An 18,274-nucleotide genomic window follows, 5' to 3' on the forward strand; every position below is an offset into this window, starting at 1 on the left:
TCGGAGGGGATTTTTAGGGTTTCGGGGGGGAGAAAGATCCGGAATTCGGGGGGGTCTATATATAGGCATAGAGGGAGCTAGGGGAGTCCAAATGAGGTGCGGTTTTCGGCCACGTGATCGTGATCGAACGCTCTAGATGATGGAGCAGAGTTAGGTGGGTTTTGGGCCAAATTGGAGGGGTGTTGGGCTGCAACACACATGAGGCCTTTTCGGTCCCTCGGTTAACCGTTGGAGTATCAAACGAAGTCCAAATGATACGAAACTTGACAGGCGGTCTACCAGTAGTAAACCAAGGCTGCTTGGCAAGTCTCGGTCCAATCCGGAAATGTTTAATCCCCACACACGAAAGAAAGCTAGAAATGACCACCGGAGGAGAACGAAGCGTCGGAATGCAAAACGGACAACGGGGAAAAAGCTCGAATGCATGAGATGAACACGTATGCAAATGCAATGCACATGATGACATGATATGAGATGCATGACAACAATAACAACACACGGAGACAAAAACCCAAACCCGAGAAAATAAATATAACTTAATGCCGGAAACGGCAAGAGTTGGAGTACAAATTGGGAAAGTTACATCCGGGGTGTTACACTAAAGAGGCAAGCGTAGACGAGGAGTCCTGAGGCATCAGGGAAAGGTTTCCATATTGGTGCAACAAGACAAAGACCAGCAGGACGACAGGACGAGGTCACCATGGAGCCCAAGACGGCGTCACCAACAGAGCCTTTGGCAGGCAAAGACTACTTTTGTCAGGGTAGCTTGTACTAGTGGTCTCCCTTCGAATTTGGCCGTTGTGGGATCAATTCCCGCTCGATATTTGGGAAGAGGACCAGGGCCTCTATAAATATGACTAGCCACCACCGTAGGGAGGCATCTCATCTTGGACTAGATCCATTCCACCTAGGCCACCACACAAGTTCACCAAGCACTAGAACACCTCTCCTCGCGAGGCTGTTCTTCCCTTGTAACTGTTCATCCTCAGCCCAAGAGGCAATCCACCACACCACACTGGAGTAGGGTATTACACCACAACGGTGGCCCGAACCCGTATAAATCTTGTGTCTCATGTTCTTTGGGTTCGTCGAGCTAGGCCGTGAGATCGTAGAGTGTGCGAGCTAGAGAGGAGGAGAGATCTTTGTGCGCACCCCAGTGTTCGAACCTCAAGGGTTTTGCCAGAACCCAAAATCGGACAGACACATATGTGTTGAGCTTGATGCTCGGAAAATAATAATAAGCTTCTGTAAAATAAGCCCCCAGGTATTATGAGTGTATACATTTAAGGATGTGCACATCATAGGTGTGTGGTTTGGCCACACAAGAGCTAAAGAGCTAGAGAAAAATTAAAGAGGGTAAAAAATGAAAACAAAGGGAGAAGAAGACGAACAAAGAGTACGGCTCTAGGCGTAGAATCTTCGGAGTCTTGCGGCATTCCATGGGTTCGGCTCTAGGAGATTGTCAGATGCATCACACAGGCGGTACGCTCCTCCAGTGAGAACCTCATCTATGATGAAGGGACTCTCCCACTTGGGCTTGAGTTTGTCCTTTTTCTTCTCTGGTAAGCGTAGAATGAGTTCGCCAATGTTCTAAGTTTTGGCCCACACTTCTCTTCTTTGATATTAGCGAGCCTGTTGTTGATAAAATGCGGAACGGGCTTTTGCGACGTCGCGCTCCTCCTCCAGGGCATCTAAGTTGTCATGCCGATCAAGCTGGTCCTCTCTCTCTCTTCATACATGCGCACTCGAGGTGAGTCATGAATAATGTCGCAGGGCAACACAGCCTCTGCGCCGTACACCATGAAGAAGGGTGTATATCCGGTAGTGCGATTGGGCGGTGATCCGTAGCCCCTAGAGTACAGAGTCGAGCTCCTCAACCCAGTGCTTGTCTGATTCTTTCAAAGACCGCACTAGTCCAGGCTTAATGCCACTCATAATAAGATATTAGCTCGTTCGACTTGACCGCTTGTTTGTGGATGATAGACTGAGGCGTAATCGAGTTTAATGCCCAATTAAGCACACCAGGATTTTACTTCATCGGTTGTGAAATTGGAACCGTTATCGGTGATGATGCTGTGTGGGACACCATAAAGGTGAACGACACCGAATATAAAGTCTATCACCGGTCCAACTTCGGCCGTTTTCACTGGTTTGGCCTCTATCCACTTGGTGAACTTATCTACCATGACTAGCAGATATTTTTTCTTATGGTTCCCTCCTTTAAGGGGTCCCACCATATCAAGCCCCCAGACCGCAAAAGGCCAAGTAATGGTGATTGTTTGTAGTGCAGTAGGTGGCATATGGCTTTGATTCGAGAAGAGCCGGCATTTGACACAATGTTGGACCAAGTCCTGTGCTTCTGCTCGGGCCGTCGGCCAGAAGAAACCTATACAGAAGGCCTTACTTACAAGGGCCCGAGGCGCGACATGGTGACCGCCGAGGCCAGCATGGATTTCAGCCAGGAGTTGTCGTCCTTCTTCTTCGAAGATACATCTTTGAAGGACTCCGGTAGCAATTTTCTTGTAGAGCTCTCCGGCATGGACCTTGTAGGCTTTCGAGCGCCGAACAATGCAGCGAGCCTCATTCTGGTCCATAGGGAGTTCTCACCTATTAAGGTAGGCCAAGAATGGTTCGGTCAATGGGGCAATTACTACCATTATTAGATGGGCCGATGGTGTTATTTTGGTGGCTGAGCCCCCAATGATATCGGTTTTGTGTTTGGAATCCTGGGGTATAGTTGGATCCGAACTAGTGTTGCCGCTCTCGTCCTTCCATACCACGGATGGCTTGAAGAGCCTTTCCAAAAATATGTTAGGCGGGACGGGGTCGCGCTTGGCGCCCATGCGAGCGAGGACGTCCTCCGCTTGATTACTTTCTCGAGCCACATGATGGAACTCGAGTCCCTCGAACTGTGCTGATATTTTGAATATGGCATTATGATAGTCCACCATCTTTGGATCCTTGGCATCAAAGTCTCCATTTATCTAGGATATTGCGAGGTTTGAATCCTCGCGCACCTCCAGGCGTTGTATGCCCATGGGGGTAGCCATCCGAAGACCGTGTAATAAGGCCTCGTATTCGGTTGAATTGTTGGAGTCTGTTTATAATATTTGGAGTACATATTGGACTGTGTCTCCAGTGGGGGATGTTAAAACGACGCCTGCTCCTAAACCAGCCAGCATTCTAGAGCCATCGAAGTACATGACCCAGTTGGAATACGCGCTGTACGCTCTAGGGAGTTTGGCCTCTTTCCATTCGGCGACGAAGTCGGAAAATACTTGGGATTTAATGTCCCAGCGTGGTTTGTATGTTATGTCAAATGGTAGGAGCTCAATAGCCCACTTGGCAATCCGACCTGTAGCGTCGCGGTTGTTTATTATGTCATTAAGTGGTACTTCTGAAGTCACTTTAATCGAGCACTCTTGGAAGTAGTGTCGTAGCTTCCGAGATGCCATGAATACCGCATATGGTATCTATTGGTAATGAGGGTACCGGGATTTGCATGGTGTAAGGACAGTGGATACGTAGTATACCAGTTTCTGGAGTGGGAACTTGGGTCCGTCCTCCTCTTGCTCAACGACGAGCACGGCGCTCACCACCTAGTGTGTTACAGAGATGTATAATAACATCGGTTCACTGATGTTTGGCGCGGCCAGGATTGGGTTGCTCGCTAAAAGAGCCTTTATTTCCTTCAATCTGGCCGTTGCTGCTTCCGTCCACTCGAAGTGGTCGGTACGACAGAGAAGGCGATAAAGTGGCAATGCTTAAAGCTGCCACGCATCTGGCTATTTTTTGGACCTGTTTAAGGTCGGTTTGTGTAGCCAATTGTGAGAAAGCTCGGATTTTGGTTGGATTTGCCTCAATTCCTCTATTGGAAACAATGAAGCCCAACAGCTTTCCAGCGGGAACGCCAAAAACTCACTTTTCCAAATTGAGCTTAATGTCATATGTCCGAAGGTTGTCGAATGTGAGATGCAAGTCGTCTATTAACGACTCGACGTGTTTAGTTTTGATGACGACATCATCCACATATGCTTCCACTGTCTTGCTGATTTGCTTCTTCGGGCATGTTTGAATCATGCGTTGGTAGGTGGCACCGGCGTTTTTAAGCCCAAAGGGCATAGTGTTGAAGCTGAAAGGCCCGTAAGGAGTGATGAATGCCATTGCGGCTTGATCGGATTCCTTCATTTTAATATGATGGCATCCAGAGTATGCGTCGAGGAAACACAGTGAGTCGTGTCCTACTGTAGCATCAATAATTTGATCGATGCGGTGGAGGGGGAAGGGATCCTTAGGGCAGGCCTTATTAAGGTCTTTGAAGTCGACGCACAGGCGCCAGGATTTGTCCTTCCTTGGTACCATCACCAAGTTTGCTAGCCAATCCGGGTGTTTTATTTCTCTGATGAATCCGACCTCCATTAACTCGGCTAGCTCCTCCCCCATGGCTTGTCGTTTAGGTTCAGAAAAGCGCCGTAGTGTTTGCTTGACCGGCTTATATCCCTTCAATATAGTGAGGTTGTGTTCGGCCAGCCTGCGTGGGATTCCTAGCATATCAGAAGGGTGCCAGGCAAAGATATCCCAGTTCTCGCCAGGACCATTCGTAGTGCAGCGTCAACCATTGGGTCCAGTTGTGCCCCGATGGAAGCTGTCTTCTTGTGGTCCGTCGGGTGGACTTGAAATTTGACTATTTCATCTGCTTGTTTGAAGGAGGTGGATTTGGGGCGTTTATCAAGGATTATGTCGTCCCTATCCACCGTAGAGCGTAGTGCGGTTAACTCTTCGGCCGCGTGGGCCTCATACAGTGCCTCAAGGGCTAGGTATGATGTTTTGCTTTCAGCGCGGAGGGCTATATCCGGATCACTAGCAAGAGTGATAATACCATTGGGCCCGGGCATCTTGAGCTGCATATACCCGTAATGAGGTATAGCTTGAAAACGTGTGAATGCATCTTGCCTCAACAGGGCATGATGTCCACTATTGAAAGGGGCCACTTGGAAGGTTATCTCCTCGGACCAATAGTTCTCCGACGTGCCGAATACCACATCAAGTGTAATTTTCCACACGCATCATGCCTCCCGGCTGGGAATGATCCCTCGGAAGGTTGTATTACTATGCTCGATGCGGCTCCTGTTTATTTCCATTTTATTCGGTGTGTCCTCGTAAATTAGGTTTAGTCCACTGCCACTATCCATGAGCACTGTAGTGAGCCGAAAGCCATCCACAATTGGGTTGAGGACCAAGGCGGCTAGTGCCCGGACTGACCGGATTTTTGGTTCGTCACTGGCTTTGAAAGTTATGGCCGTGTCATTCCAAGGATTTATTGTTGCGACTTGGCAGACTTCGGCGAGGTCGTGGAATGCCCTCTTGCACTGATTATTTGAAGCGAATGTCACGAAGACTATAAATACTCTATGGTCATCGTGTTCCGAGGGTAGTTGCTCAGCGGTGTTTTTGGTGAGGATATCCTCGCCTCTCTTGGCCACTTGCCATTGTATCCAACATGCTCTAAAGGCTGTGGGTTGGTATGATATCTGGTGTTGTATGTATTTTGCATGGCCTATCGAGCAATCCCTCCAGAACGGTTTCGCGCCCCATGATGGGCTTAGATTTCTTTACTATTGGGTTGGGCGCCCCGTGAGGGTGCATCATATTTTGCCCAGACAAGGGGTTGAGTGGAAACCGGTGGTTCCCAGCGAGCTGCCTAAGCTTTCCTGTCACTTTCCATTGCGAAGTATTTCTGTACTATGGTTGCCAAGTCAGCAAAGTGTAATATGTGATGACGGTTGATGGCGTTGAGGATTCCTTCGTCCGTGCAATTATTGCAGAATACTAGAGATCGTGTCTTTGTTGCGGCAATCTTTAATCTTGTCTTTGACAAGGAGGAATCTAGCCCAAAAGTGATGGACCGAACCCTGACCCAATATGGGATCTAGAGTTTAAGGGACTTCCGAGCTTAATAGTTTGGGCTCCGGAATATCAACCGATTTTTTAGGTCCATTGTCCGATTCTCGGTACGGAGGACGGGACGTGTCATTCCACGGACGGGTATCCGGCTCTTCGAGCTCGGAAATCTGAACATAGTTCGTCCTCAATGTCGGACCACGGGTTCCGGCAAAACCCTTAAGGTTCGAACATGGGGTGCGCGCAAATATTTCCCCCTACCGATCCACGTCCTAGTTTTCCTAAGATCTCGCGGACTAACTCGACGGACTCACAACACAAAGGACACAAGATTTATACTGGTTCGGACCACTGTTGTGGTGTAATGCCCTACTCCAGTGCGCTGGTGGTGGATTGCCTCTCGGGCTAAGGATGAACAGTACAAGGGGAAGAACAGACTCCTGAGGAGAGGTGTTCTTGTGCTTGGTGGATGTGATTGTGGGGATGAACTAGTTCTAGTCTAAGATGAGGTCGCCCGTCTAAGATTAGGTCGCCCTAGCTACGGTGGTGGCTAGTTCTATTTATAGAGGCCCTGGTCCTCTCCCCAAATATTGAGCGGGAAGGGAGCCAACAATGGCCAATTTGAAAGGGGACAACTAGTACAGCTTATCCTGACAAAAGTGGTCTTCGCCTGCAAAAGGCTCTAGTGGTGACGCCGCCTTGGGCTCGATGGTGACCACCATCTTGTCGTCCTGCTGGTTTTGGTCTCGTTGCACTGTTATGGAAACCTTTGTTTGATGCCCTGGTACTTCGCGCCTGTGCTTGCCCCCTTAGCACCAAAGAGGAAACAAGGACGCTACGCGCGCCGGCGCCCGCCTGGTCTCGATCGTCATGGCTCATGTCACAGGAACCTTGTGAGGTTTGTCATGCCTTGATCTCTCCGCCCCTCACAAGCCTGCTTGGCGAGGCCGCTCCTGAGGAGGTCTTGCACCGTTCGCCTTGCGAGGCTTGGCCCCTCGCAAGGGTCTTGAATGCCTTGTTGACGAAGATGAGTCATACAGGCCTGCTAGCAAAGCCACGCCTTGGGCCGCAGGCAGGCAAGTCTGGGGACCCCCATTCCCAGAATGCCAAAAGTAGCCCCCGGGCCCAAGGGGCGCTCAAGCTTGGCTTCGCGGCGAAGCCGAAGGTCAAGTGTGGAGCGCTGCGGGCCCCAATAGCATGTGGCCTTGGTCGACGCGTGGCAGTTGATAGGACGTGGGTGTCTCCGCTTCCCCACGCTGCCTCGGCAACTGCCCGACTTGACAAGTCCCTCTGCCTCTCCCGCTTCTTCTCCTTCCTAGCTCCACTCCTTGCTTGTGTATACATGGCACCGATCCGGAGGTTCTCGGCCGCTGAGTAGGGCAAGGGCTCCCCTCACTTAGCCCAAGCTGCCCCCGCCGAAGAAGAGGAGGTCCCATCGCCGCGAGATGGTAGTGAGGCTGGTGGTATCGCGGCCTTGGTATGAAAGGCTGCCTCATGGGTACCCGTTGCCCTTATATGCTCACGTCGACGATTCCGGGGGGAGGAGCAGTGAGCGGCGGCACCTGCGCCAGGGCCGTGGTCGCCATGCCGTGGAGGCGCACGTCGTCGCCCCAAGGGTCCACGCTGCGGACTCCTCACGCGAGTTCGTGCTGTGGGTGGCAATGCCCCGAGATCCTGGATTTGCCTCCTGCAGCTCTTTGCCGTCGAGATGCCGCCGAGGGGCCTTCGCGAGCTTTGGCTGCAACACACCGACTGTGACGCCCCAACGACTGGAGAAAAGATTGGAGTCGTTGCCTCCGGGAAGATCTTCATGACCCGAGGATGGGGCAAGATTGCCCGAGTCTGCCACGCGGAGGGCGCCCTCGCGATCCACTTCGAGTACGACGGCGCCTCCGTGCTGGTCTTCAAGGTCTTAGACGAGGAAGGCAGCCGCCTGGAGTGTTGCCTAGAAGGATGTCGCCAGGACGACGCTGCAGCGGGCGCTGGGTCTGCCGCAGGCCTTGCCTGTAGCTCCTCCAGCGACAGCGGCAACTCCTGGTGGTCCAGCGACTCTCCCGAGCTCGTGGAGTCTTCGGAGATGAGCGACGATAGCTACGTGCCCCCAAGTTCTCGTCGAGCCCGGATCAAGGCCGCGGTGTACAGCCGCCGTCGTCGCTTATTTGGATGGGGTTAGCGCCGGCCTCACGTGGCCCACTGTTGATGATGGCGCCGGTGACATCTGGTGCGTGTAGATAGAACTCCTAGGAATTCCTTCCCTTTTGTTCCCTGCGAGGAATCAAGAAATGAACCCCGTGGGGGCGTGTAAAGCATATGTAATGCCTTTTGTCAATATAGCCCTTGTTATGAAGATTTGTGCGTGCATATCATTTCGATGCTCAGCCTCCCCTTTCCAATCCTACGATAGCTTGGTGCTCTATGCTGGCAGGTCCCGGTCCCCAAGTAGGCTGCCGACATCGCTGGTATGCCAGGTCGCATGCCGTGGTCAAGGCCAGGAGGTGAGCGGCCTAAGGTCCAGTTAGAGCTCCTGAGGCACGATGCTCAAGAGGTACCCTTCAGCGCGCAAGCATCTGTCTTAGGATGGGAAAGGAAGAAAACATTACCGCAGCAGGGCAACGATGGGAGTTAGCGAGTGTCGGCGTTCTGGGAACGGGGGTCCCCAGACTTGCCTGCCTGCGGCCTGCGGCGTGGCTCAAAGGGGGCCCAGCACGGCCCATCTTCATCAACACAGACCCAAGACCCTCGCGAGGCGGACGAACGGAGCTTCCTCAGGCACGGCCTCATCAGGCTGGCTCGCGAGGAGGCGGAGAGATCAAGGCAGGGTACCTCACGAGGTGCCCGTGACGCAATCCATGACGACCAAAGGCGCCAGGCGGGCGCCAGCCGCGCAGTGTCCTCCTTTCCTCTTTGGTGCAAAGGGAGCAAGCGCAGGCGAGAGCATCAAGCAAAGGCACCTGTTTCGGTGCAACGAGACCAAGACCAGTCCAACGACAGGGAGGAAGTCATTGTGGAGCCAAAGCCAGCGTCACCACCAGAGCCTTTGGTAGGCGAGGACCAACTTTAGTCAGGATAAGTGTACCAGATGTTCCCCTTCAAAATGGCCAATTGTTGGCGCCCTTCCCGCTCAATATTTGGGAAGAGGCCCAGGGCCTTTGCCTATAAATAGGACTAGCCACCCCCAGGGTAGGGGGGATCGAGAATCGGCCTACCCAAAAACAAGCTGGGATCGAGATTGGATCGCAATCGAGAAGAGAGAGAGAGAGAGAGAGAGAGAGAGAGAGAGAGAGAGAGAGAGAGAAGGGTGACTGAACTCCTCCTAGCAGTTCGTCGCCCCAGCCAAGAACAAACCCTCGCGAGGCTGTTCTTCCTTGTATTGCTCATCATCATCAGCCCAAGAGGCAATCCACCACACCACACACTGGAGTAGGGTATTACACCACATGGTGGCCCGAACAAGTATAAACCCTGTGTCTCTTGTGCTGTTCTTTCCATAGCTTAGATCTTAGCGTGGTGGTGAAGCGCAGGTAGGTAGAAGGCAAAATCTCCGCGCGCACCCTAGTGTTCGAACCTCAAGGGTTTGCCGGAACCCGAAATCCGACATTTGGCGCGCTAGGTAGGGGTGCGCCGGATCCACCTTCCGCCGCTTCGCGTCCCGCCGCGTCGTCATCACCATGTCCGGCGACCAGGCGGGCAACCCAGATCCATGGGTGGCGTGGCCCGCCTGAGCAGAGCCGCTCGCCTCGGGCGACCCCGTGCCCCAGGTAGCTCACGGTCGGCAGGGCGACGCGGGCAGGCTTCGACAGTTCTCACACTGTGGCAGGCGTGGTCGGCAGCAAGGGCCTCCAATCACGCCGCGACCATGACACCGTACACCCGTCAGGAGCAGGCGAACTCGAGGGCCGCGCTCACGGTGGCCCGAGAGCTGCTGCAGTGCAGGCTGCTAGAGGGCGGCCACGACGTGCTGCTAGAGCGGGTGGCAGAGCTCCTGGGCTTCGCCGCCTCGGGGGCTCACCCCTTCTGCACCCAGCTCCCATGTCAAGCCCAGGCGGCCCACGCGGGGGCTCCGCGCGTGCCCGCGGGCTCCAAGGCTACTCCAACGCCAGCGAAGCTGTCGGCATCGGACCGGCGGCGACGCTGCCCCCGCTCCCGGTCCGTGAAGAAGAAGGACTCGACGCGACCCACAGCCCCAGTGGACAGTCGCGCTACCACCCCACGGTGGGCGCGTCAAGCAGAGTTGCATGGCACGTGGAGCACTACGGCATGGCCTTTGGGATGACGGCGCCAGAAGAATACGTGCCCCTCATGACGGACCAAGGACACCCTCACGAGGGCGAACAAGGCACGCTCCTCAGCCCAAGCTGGGGGGATGAGGCGCCAGAAGCTGAGCCCTTCCAGGAGCCCCGGGACGGTCCCACTGGCCACGCTGGAGGCAACGATTATCGGGTACCGCTAATTCCTCAGGAGCAGGCATACGCTAATCATGGATCGCAGGAGGTGCAGGTCGCCACAACAAGTAGCTGCCCCGCTCCCACAGTCTCCTACCCCTCGAGAGGAGGGCGCAGGGGGCTGCAGGAGAGGGGCCGAGATCTGACATCACCACTATGATGTTCGGAGCAAGGTGTTCTCAGGAGGTAGGCCCTCTGCTGGAGAGGTGCCTCCAGGCCTGCCCCTGGCGGAGGACCCGTGGTGGTCGGGGGAACCGCTGGCGACCGCTCTACCCCATCGGCAGCGTCCTGGTTTCCGGTCGTCGTTGACGGCACTAGAGTGTGGCGCAAGGCGGGGCCCTCGTCTAGCGATATGAAGCAAGGCCGGTACCTGTGAAGAAGGCCCAGTGCATGTGAAGCTCGCCGCCCCGTGACACTCTCACGTAATAATGAGTGGGGCTGTACACGTCCCGGAGTCTCAGGGGTGCCGGCCTCAGGCCCTGGGGCTCCCTCCCACGCCCAGTGGCAGCACTTAGCTCCGCGCTAGTGAGAAGACGTCCAAGACTAGATTAGGTGCCGGACGCGGCCTTTTGTCTGCTTTCGTTGCTTTTCCCTTTGGTTGTCGCTTTCCCCCACTGGATTTAAGTTGGATTCAAATTTGAGATTTGCGTGTGTTCGGGGAAGGGATGCTTAGTCTCGTTCGAGCAATTTCTCGCGTTTTGCTTACCACTTCGCCTCAGCTGCCTTCCCTCGTGAGCCCCTCACGAGCCGGGTCAGGCCTAGCTTGCGCACAACCCAGACTGCCGCCGCCGCGTCCTCTCAGGAGGGTTTTTTACTGCAGATCCTACGGATTCAATCAGGGAACACTCGGGACACCACAGCCTCCCACAGGCTACCTCAGGGCCCGCACGGGGCAAAGGTAAACTAGCCGACCAGCGTGTCGCTTAAGCCAACCACTTGGCACGGACGCATGGGCAATGTAACGTCTACTAATACGATGAACACAAGTTTTACATGAGGGGCTCCCCCTCCAAAATGCTCTCACAGCCATCAGGCCAAAACCTGAGTTCTATTCATGCAGGGTAAGGAAACAGGAACAATGCACAATCAGTCGGATAAATCCCCCAATGCGTCCTCAGGAGCACCACCCGAACCGTTGCTGGCATCGCTGAACTCGGCATCGCTGTCTGCATCGCCGCCAGTGGCGTCAGGGCCGTTCACCACACCACCCTCGTCGGCAGCCACGATCACGCCGTCGTTGTCTGAAGCGAAGGCCCTGACAAGAGCATCCACATTGTCTTCCACCCAGTGCACCAGGTCGTCTCGGACGGCCTGGGGGACTGGGCCGATGGCGGCGTCAAAATCGAAGTGGGGGTCCATGTTCTGGAGATGGCTGAAGACGCGAGAAAAGGTGCGCCCGAGCAGGGCGCGGCTCCTCTCCTCCACCAACCTATCGGCCCTGACCGACCACGCCTCAAGCTACGTCACCACGTCGGTTAAGAACTGAAGGTTGCCGGCGTAGTTGACTGCGTGCGGCTCGCCAACAGCCGCCTCGCAGATGTTGCCCAAGGCTGTGTTGGCTCTCTCCCGGAGCGTGGTGAGCATGGGGCCGTGCTCATGCTCCAGGATCCGCCACTGACGTATCTCGTCCGCATTCTGGCGCGCGACGACCTCAGCCTCCTCCACCCGCTGGTGAAGAAGGAGCGCCTCGGCCTGGGAGGTGGTTGACTCCCCTTGTGCTACCTCAAGGGCGGCCTGAAAAGCATCGGCCTGCCACGTCGCTTCCTCCAGCTTGCCCCTCAAGGCAGCAGTCCTACCTTCAGCCTCGGCCCGGATCAACTCCAGCCTCTCCACGAACTTGTTCTCGAGGTTTAAGCGCGCCATCGCCACCCGACGTTCGACCTCCTCCAGGACACAGGCTTCCCGTGCAGCGATATCATCCTCTGCCTGCATCACCAAGTGATCCCTCGTCTCTAGACGCTCGTACTCGCGGGTATGTTCGGCGGCTTCCAGCGTCAGCGCCTCCTCACGCTTCTGGAGCTCTGCTGGGTCGCCAGAGGCCACCTTCATCGACGCGAGGGCTGCCTCGCGCAGCTCCACTTGCACCTCCAGTGAGTGGCACCAGGCCAGGAGCTCCCGAGCCCGCTCCTCCGCCGCCTCTAGCCGTTGGTCAGCTTCCCGGGCCTCCTCAGCGGCCCAAGATCGGGCCTCCCGAGAGGCCACCAGTGACGCCTTGGCCTCTGCGTCGTCAAGATTGCGCTGACGACGCGCAAGGGCGATGGCGCCCTCCAGCTCGCGCCTCTCTGCAGCCAGGCACAGGCCCTCGGCCTCAAGGCGCGCATCTTCATCAGCAAGCTCCTCACCAAGCTGGCTCAGCGCGTCAGCCGCCCTTCGAAGGAATCCTTGGCGAAGAGCGCGACGCTCCCGGGCGCGCTCGAGCACGTCTTCCACACCATCATCTGCCCCAAGCAAGCGACGGGGGCCACGAATCAGCACTCCCCCTCCGGGCAGGGGTCTGGGGGCTGGCACCCTCGCGACGGTCGGGCATGCCACGCCAGAAGCCCAGCCTGGAGCCAGCCCGTCCCCAGATGAAGAGCGTAGGGAGCGCCTCAGCCAATCGCAGTCCACGACCAGGCGAGAAGCCCATGGCAGGCTGGCTATGCCACGAGAAGGCCCGTGAAGGAGGATCGCGAGGTGCGCAGGGCCACGATGCGCCTCAGGACGGTTCGCCTCTCCGATCGCCCTCACCACAAGGGCTCTGCTACTCGGAGCGCTTGAGGACGGTGGAGGGGGCGAAGCCAAGGGGGGCGGCACCTCAGCCGTCTCCGCGAGCTCGGCTAGAAGGGGCCTGCGGAGCAAGGATCAGTAAAAGCAATAGAAGGATTGGGAGCTGGGAAAGGAGAAGGCTTACTCATCAGTGGCGAAGTACTTCCTACGCTTCAGCAGGCGACAAGGATAATCGTCGCCCAGGGCCTCCCTTCTCTTCCGGAGGGCCTCAAAGTCGACACGGAAGCGGCCCAAGAGTTGAGCGCAGGGATCAACCTGCGACGAAGACGGAGCGTCAAGGCGATCCGTGTCAGGGGCGCCTGCCTGATGCGCGCTGCCAATCACCTCGCCAAGAGAAGCGGCTGGAGCCTCAGGGGCCTCAGTCGCAGGCGCTGAGGGCAGCTGCTTGTGACCCTCAGCCTCAGTGACACTGGCCCCAAGAGCTGCTCCATCATGAGCATCGCCTGGTGCTGCCACCCTGCCGGGAGCCCCCTTGGCCTCTGGCGCCTCATGCCTCCCTGCTCCGCCACTTGAGGAAGAGTCGCCTTGGCCGACTGGAAGGGCAGTCACCATCACTGGGTTCTCGCGAGGCCCCTAGAGGCCAGCGGGGCGTGGCCCCCACTCATCAAAGATAGGCATCTGATTCACAAAATCGCCCCTGTTTTGGAAGAGGTACAGCAAGGCCCCTCCCTACTGGATGCTGCCAGGGTTGGGGTCCCCAGTCAGGATCAAGAGCGCTATCCTCAGCACTTCAGGCGCTAGGCCCTCTTCCTGGAGCCTCATACGATCATCACGCCCGCTGAAGGCCCACATCAGGCGGGAGTGGCATTGGAGAGGAGCAACGCGGCGTAGCAGGAACTCCTTCACCACCTTGGGCGCTGTCATGCCAAGCGACCTCAAGAACGCGAAGCGGTGCCAGACGAAGACGAGCCGGGGGCTCTCAAGCGTCTCCTGGCCCCAGCCCGAATTCGGGACAGCAGGCGAAGTTGGCTCCGATAGCAGGGGGCTGGGCACCCCTGCATCCACATACAGCCACCGCTCGCGGAACCCAGCCACGGGCAGAGGGAGCCTGAAGTCAATCCCTAAGGCCGCTGTCTCAGACGTGGCAACGAAGCTTACGCACGCCCAGCATTGGGTAGGGTCGACAAGGCGCAGAGAGAAGAAGTGGCGTAGCAAGGCAACCGAAGGAAGGATGCCCATCATTGCCTCGCAAACAAAGGCGAAGACCGAAAGGAGGGTGATGGATTCAAGACCCAGATGCATCATGTGGATCTGATAGTGGGAAAGCACAGCATTGAAGAAATCAGAAAAGGGGGGAACCAGTCCCGCCCACAGGGCGTCGGCAAAATATGGGACCTCGGTGACTATCCTGTCGATGGAGAAGTGGGATGCGGGCCAGGCCGTCGTCCTCCCGCATTCGTTGAAGATAGTGGCCAGAGCCGAGCTGACCTTGCCCAAGCCCTCGGCAGGGGCCGCCAACGGCGGCGAGCAAGGCGGAGGAATGGGTTTCTTCCCTCTTCCCTTCTTCGTCGGAGCCATGGCGATAGGAAGGGGGGGAGGTTCAAGATTGGGTTGAAAACAGAAGCTGGAGTTCGAGAGGAGGAAGGACAAAGGGCGCTCGAGCAACAGAAAGGGGAGCGGTTGTGTACGACTACGAGTCCGCCTAGCATGGCGCAAAATAAGGGGGCGTGGGGGAACAGTGCCGCCCACGCCCAATCAACCGCCATGCGGCACCCGAGGCCGTAGGATGTTAGGGCCCGCGGCGCTTCGCTCTTGCCCTTTCGCCTCCCTGCACGACCAAGTCCGGGCTCGCCTTTGGCCCGGGGGCTACTGTCGGTGTTCTGGGAACGGGGGTCCCCAGACTTGCCTGCCTGCGGCCTGCGGCGTGGCTCAAAGGGGGCCTAGCACGGCCCATCTTCATCAACACAGACCCAAGACCCTCGCGAGGTGCCAAGCCTCGTGGGGCGGACGACACGGAGCTTCCTCAGGCACGGCCTCATCAGGCTGGCTCGCGAAGAGGCAGAGAGATCAAGGCGGGGTACCTCACGAGGTGCCCGTGACGCAAGCCATGACGACCAAAGGCGCCAGGCGGGCACCAGCCGCGCAGTGTCCTCCTTTCCTCTTTGGTGCAAAGGGAGCAAGCGCAGGCGAGAGCATCAAGCAAAGGCACCCATTTCGGTGCAACGAGACCAAGACCAGTCCAACGGCAGGGAGGAAGTCATTGTGGAGCCCAAGCTAGCGTTACCACCAGAGCCTTTGGCAGGCGAGGACCAACTTTAGTCAGGATAAGTGTACCAGATGTTCCCCTTCAAAATGGCCAATTGTTGGCGCCCTTCCCGCTCAATATTTGGGAAGAGGCTCAGGGCCTTTGCCTATAAATAGGACTAGCCACCCCCAGGGTAGGGGGGATCGAGAATCGGCCAACCCAGAAACAAGCTGGGATCGAGATTGGATCGCAATCGAGAAGAGAGAGAGAGAGAAGGGTGACTGAACTCCTCCTAGCAGTTCGTCACCCCAGCCAAGAACAGACCCTCGCGAGGCTGTTCTTCCTTGTATTGCTCATCATCGTCAGCCCAAGAGGCAATCCACCACACCACACACTGGAGTAGGGTATTACACCACAACGGTGGCCCGAACTAGTATAAACCCTGTGTCTCTTGTGCTATTCTTTCCATAGCTTAGATCTTAGCGTGGCGATGGGGCGCAGGTAGGTAGAAGGCGAAATCTCCGCGCGCACCCTAGTGTTCGAACCTCAAGGGTCTGCCGGAACCCGAAATCCGATAGCGAGGGTCTCTTGCCATAGCGACTGGTGGATCCAGAGCGAGAACTTATCTTGGCTGTCCGGGGTCGGCTCCTTGAGTCGTGCCAAACTCGTACGTCAGCCATTGTAGTGTAGCTTGGTCAGGCCTGTGCGGGTCTCCCCCTCCCCTCCATGTTCTTCTTGGTGCTCTGTGTCCTCAGGTCCCAACCCTCGAGCGAGCTCAGCCACCGTTGGTATGCCAGGTCGCGTGCCATGGTCAAGGCCAGGGGGTGAGGGCTGGAGAGCCAGTAAGAGCTCCTGAGACGCGATGCTCAGGAGCCCCCCTTTTAACGTGCAAGCGAATCACATGAGAGAAGAGGGAGAGTCTGCAGTACCGACTGCTGTGGCCCTCGGGAAGTTCCTGCAAGTTAGTGCGAGGAAGGGCACCGGTCGCCTTGGTGATTGCTGATTCGCTTCTAGTGCGTGAGAGGGGACTCCCTACTGCGGAGAGCCCCCGACGCCTTCGCCTCCGTGCCCTCGACCGGTGATGCAGGTGAAGGCGACGCTACCCAGGAGGGGGCACCACTTGCAGGTGCCGGCGGTGTCAAGGGATGATGGGCTTGTGGCTCCTTTCCTGTTGAGATTCCTGCATCATGTAACGTGCCTCGTGGAGGCGTTTAAATTCGCGTTTGATATTGTGAGAATAATATGTCTTGTAATATTTGCTTTGAGATTTTGCGACTTTCTTCTTATTTGCTTTGTGTTCTGCGTCGACAGAACCCGGCCCCGTGCATACCTCAACCGCCGTTGGGCCGACCGGAAACCAGGACGAACCAAGGAGTGAGGGGCTACATGACCAGTTAGGCTCCTGAGCCGTGATGCTCAGGAGTCCCCATTGACGCGCAAACAGCTTATAGGAAGGATGCGGGAGGATAGGTTAATGTTCTACGTCGGTAGAGCCCGACCGCGCGCATACCTCAACCGCCCTTGGGCCGATCGGAGATCAGGACGAACCAAGGAGTGAGGGGCTACGTGACCAGTTAGGCTCCTGAGTCGCGATGCTCAGGAGTCCCCCTTGACATGCAAACATTCTCCATACATCTGCCCTCGCCGAGGCTTGGCTCGGGAGGAGCGTGCGACGACCAGGTCCAAGGGACCTGGTTGGGTGGCGTACGCTTGGGCGTGACTCGAGCGCAGCCCCCGCGCCCAGCCCCCTTGCGCGGCTCTCCCGAGGGGAGGCGTTGCGGTGAGGCCGGACACTGAGCTCTGGGGCTCCCTGAGGTTGGTACGGCCGTGAGGCCGCCCTCAGTTGTTTATCACCAGCGCGGAGCGTAGTGCTTCCGCTTGTGCATGGGCATAGCCGCTCCTCGGCAGTGTCGACGGCCAGCACGGAGCATGGTGCTTCCACTGGTGCATGGGCGGGGGACTCCCTACTGCAGAGAGCCCCCCAGTCGTGTACAGCCCCACCCTAACACGTGGCTTGCACGGCAGGGCTAGAAGAGGTGTATGTGGGCACTCGTGAGCCAGCGCGGGACTCACGAGGCCCTACCTCAAGGCGGGTTGCGCCTGGTCTTGGTTCTTGTTCGCTGTGTTGGTCCTGCGAGGTGGTTAGACAACCTGCGCCGAACGAATCTCCCAAGGTTATCGCGTGGGAAAGAAAAGCACGAACGGCCCCAGGAGGTGACGTGAACGGGGCCGGCCCGCCTGACAGAGCTCAGCCGCTGGATTTATCGACACTGAAGGGACGGGCCCGAGCACAGACGCCGTGCTTAACTTACTCACGCGAAGGGTCCTGAAGAAAGACGGCCGGCGCGTGGCTCCCATGGTGGGTGGTGATCGAGCAGGTAATAATCACAGGTAGATTAAGCATGGTAGTAGCAGGCTTAAGTAAATGCAGGGAAGATGCATGCCACTGGGTCAGGCCCGAGCGGCTTGGGGATGATGCAGCCGAGTGGCGCCCCCAACAAGGTAAGCTAAAGACATAAAAAGGGATACATGCCATAAGGAAGGACCCACGCGGCCTGGGAATGATGAAGCCCTGGGGGTGCTCCCAGCTGAATGAACTTGGAAAATGTCACCTGGTTCTGTTGGTGAAGGAGAGTTGGGGCAGCTAAAGGTATGCAATGAAGGGGCTACTCCTCATGAGCCGCCGTGGCCCTGAGCCTCGGGAGGCTCTGGGGGTCCAGGTGGTTCCTTGAGGACCGTCTTCATCTCCGTCAATGTAGCATGGTGCCTGGCCTCCTGAGCCGCCAGGATGCTCCGCAGGTTGCATTGATAGGCGGTCGCCACGGTCGGCAGGCCTTAAGGCATGCGAACATCGCTGTGAGGTGGGCCCTCGCAGCGTCCCACGCGCGAAGGCCAGAAAAGCTCCTGAGAGGCCACCCGGTTGAGCCCTGGGACGTCAATGCAGATGCGCAGCCCAGCATCCTCGCCTGGATGGGGAGCT

This window comes from Triticum aestivum, chromosome 4A, assembly GCF_018294505.1.
Source record: "Triticum aestivum cultivar Chinese Spring chromosome 4A, IWGSC CS RefSeq v2.1, whole genome shotgun sequence".
NCBI classification, from domain to species: Eukaryota; Viridiplantae; Streptophyta; class Magnoliopsida; order Poales; family Poaceae; genus Triticum; species Triticum aestivum.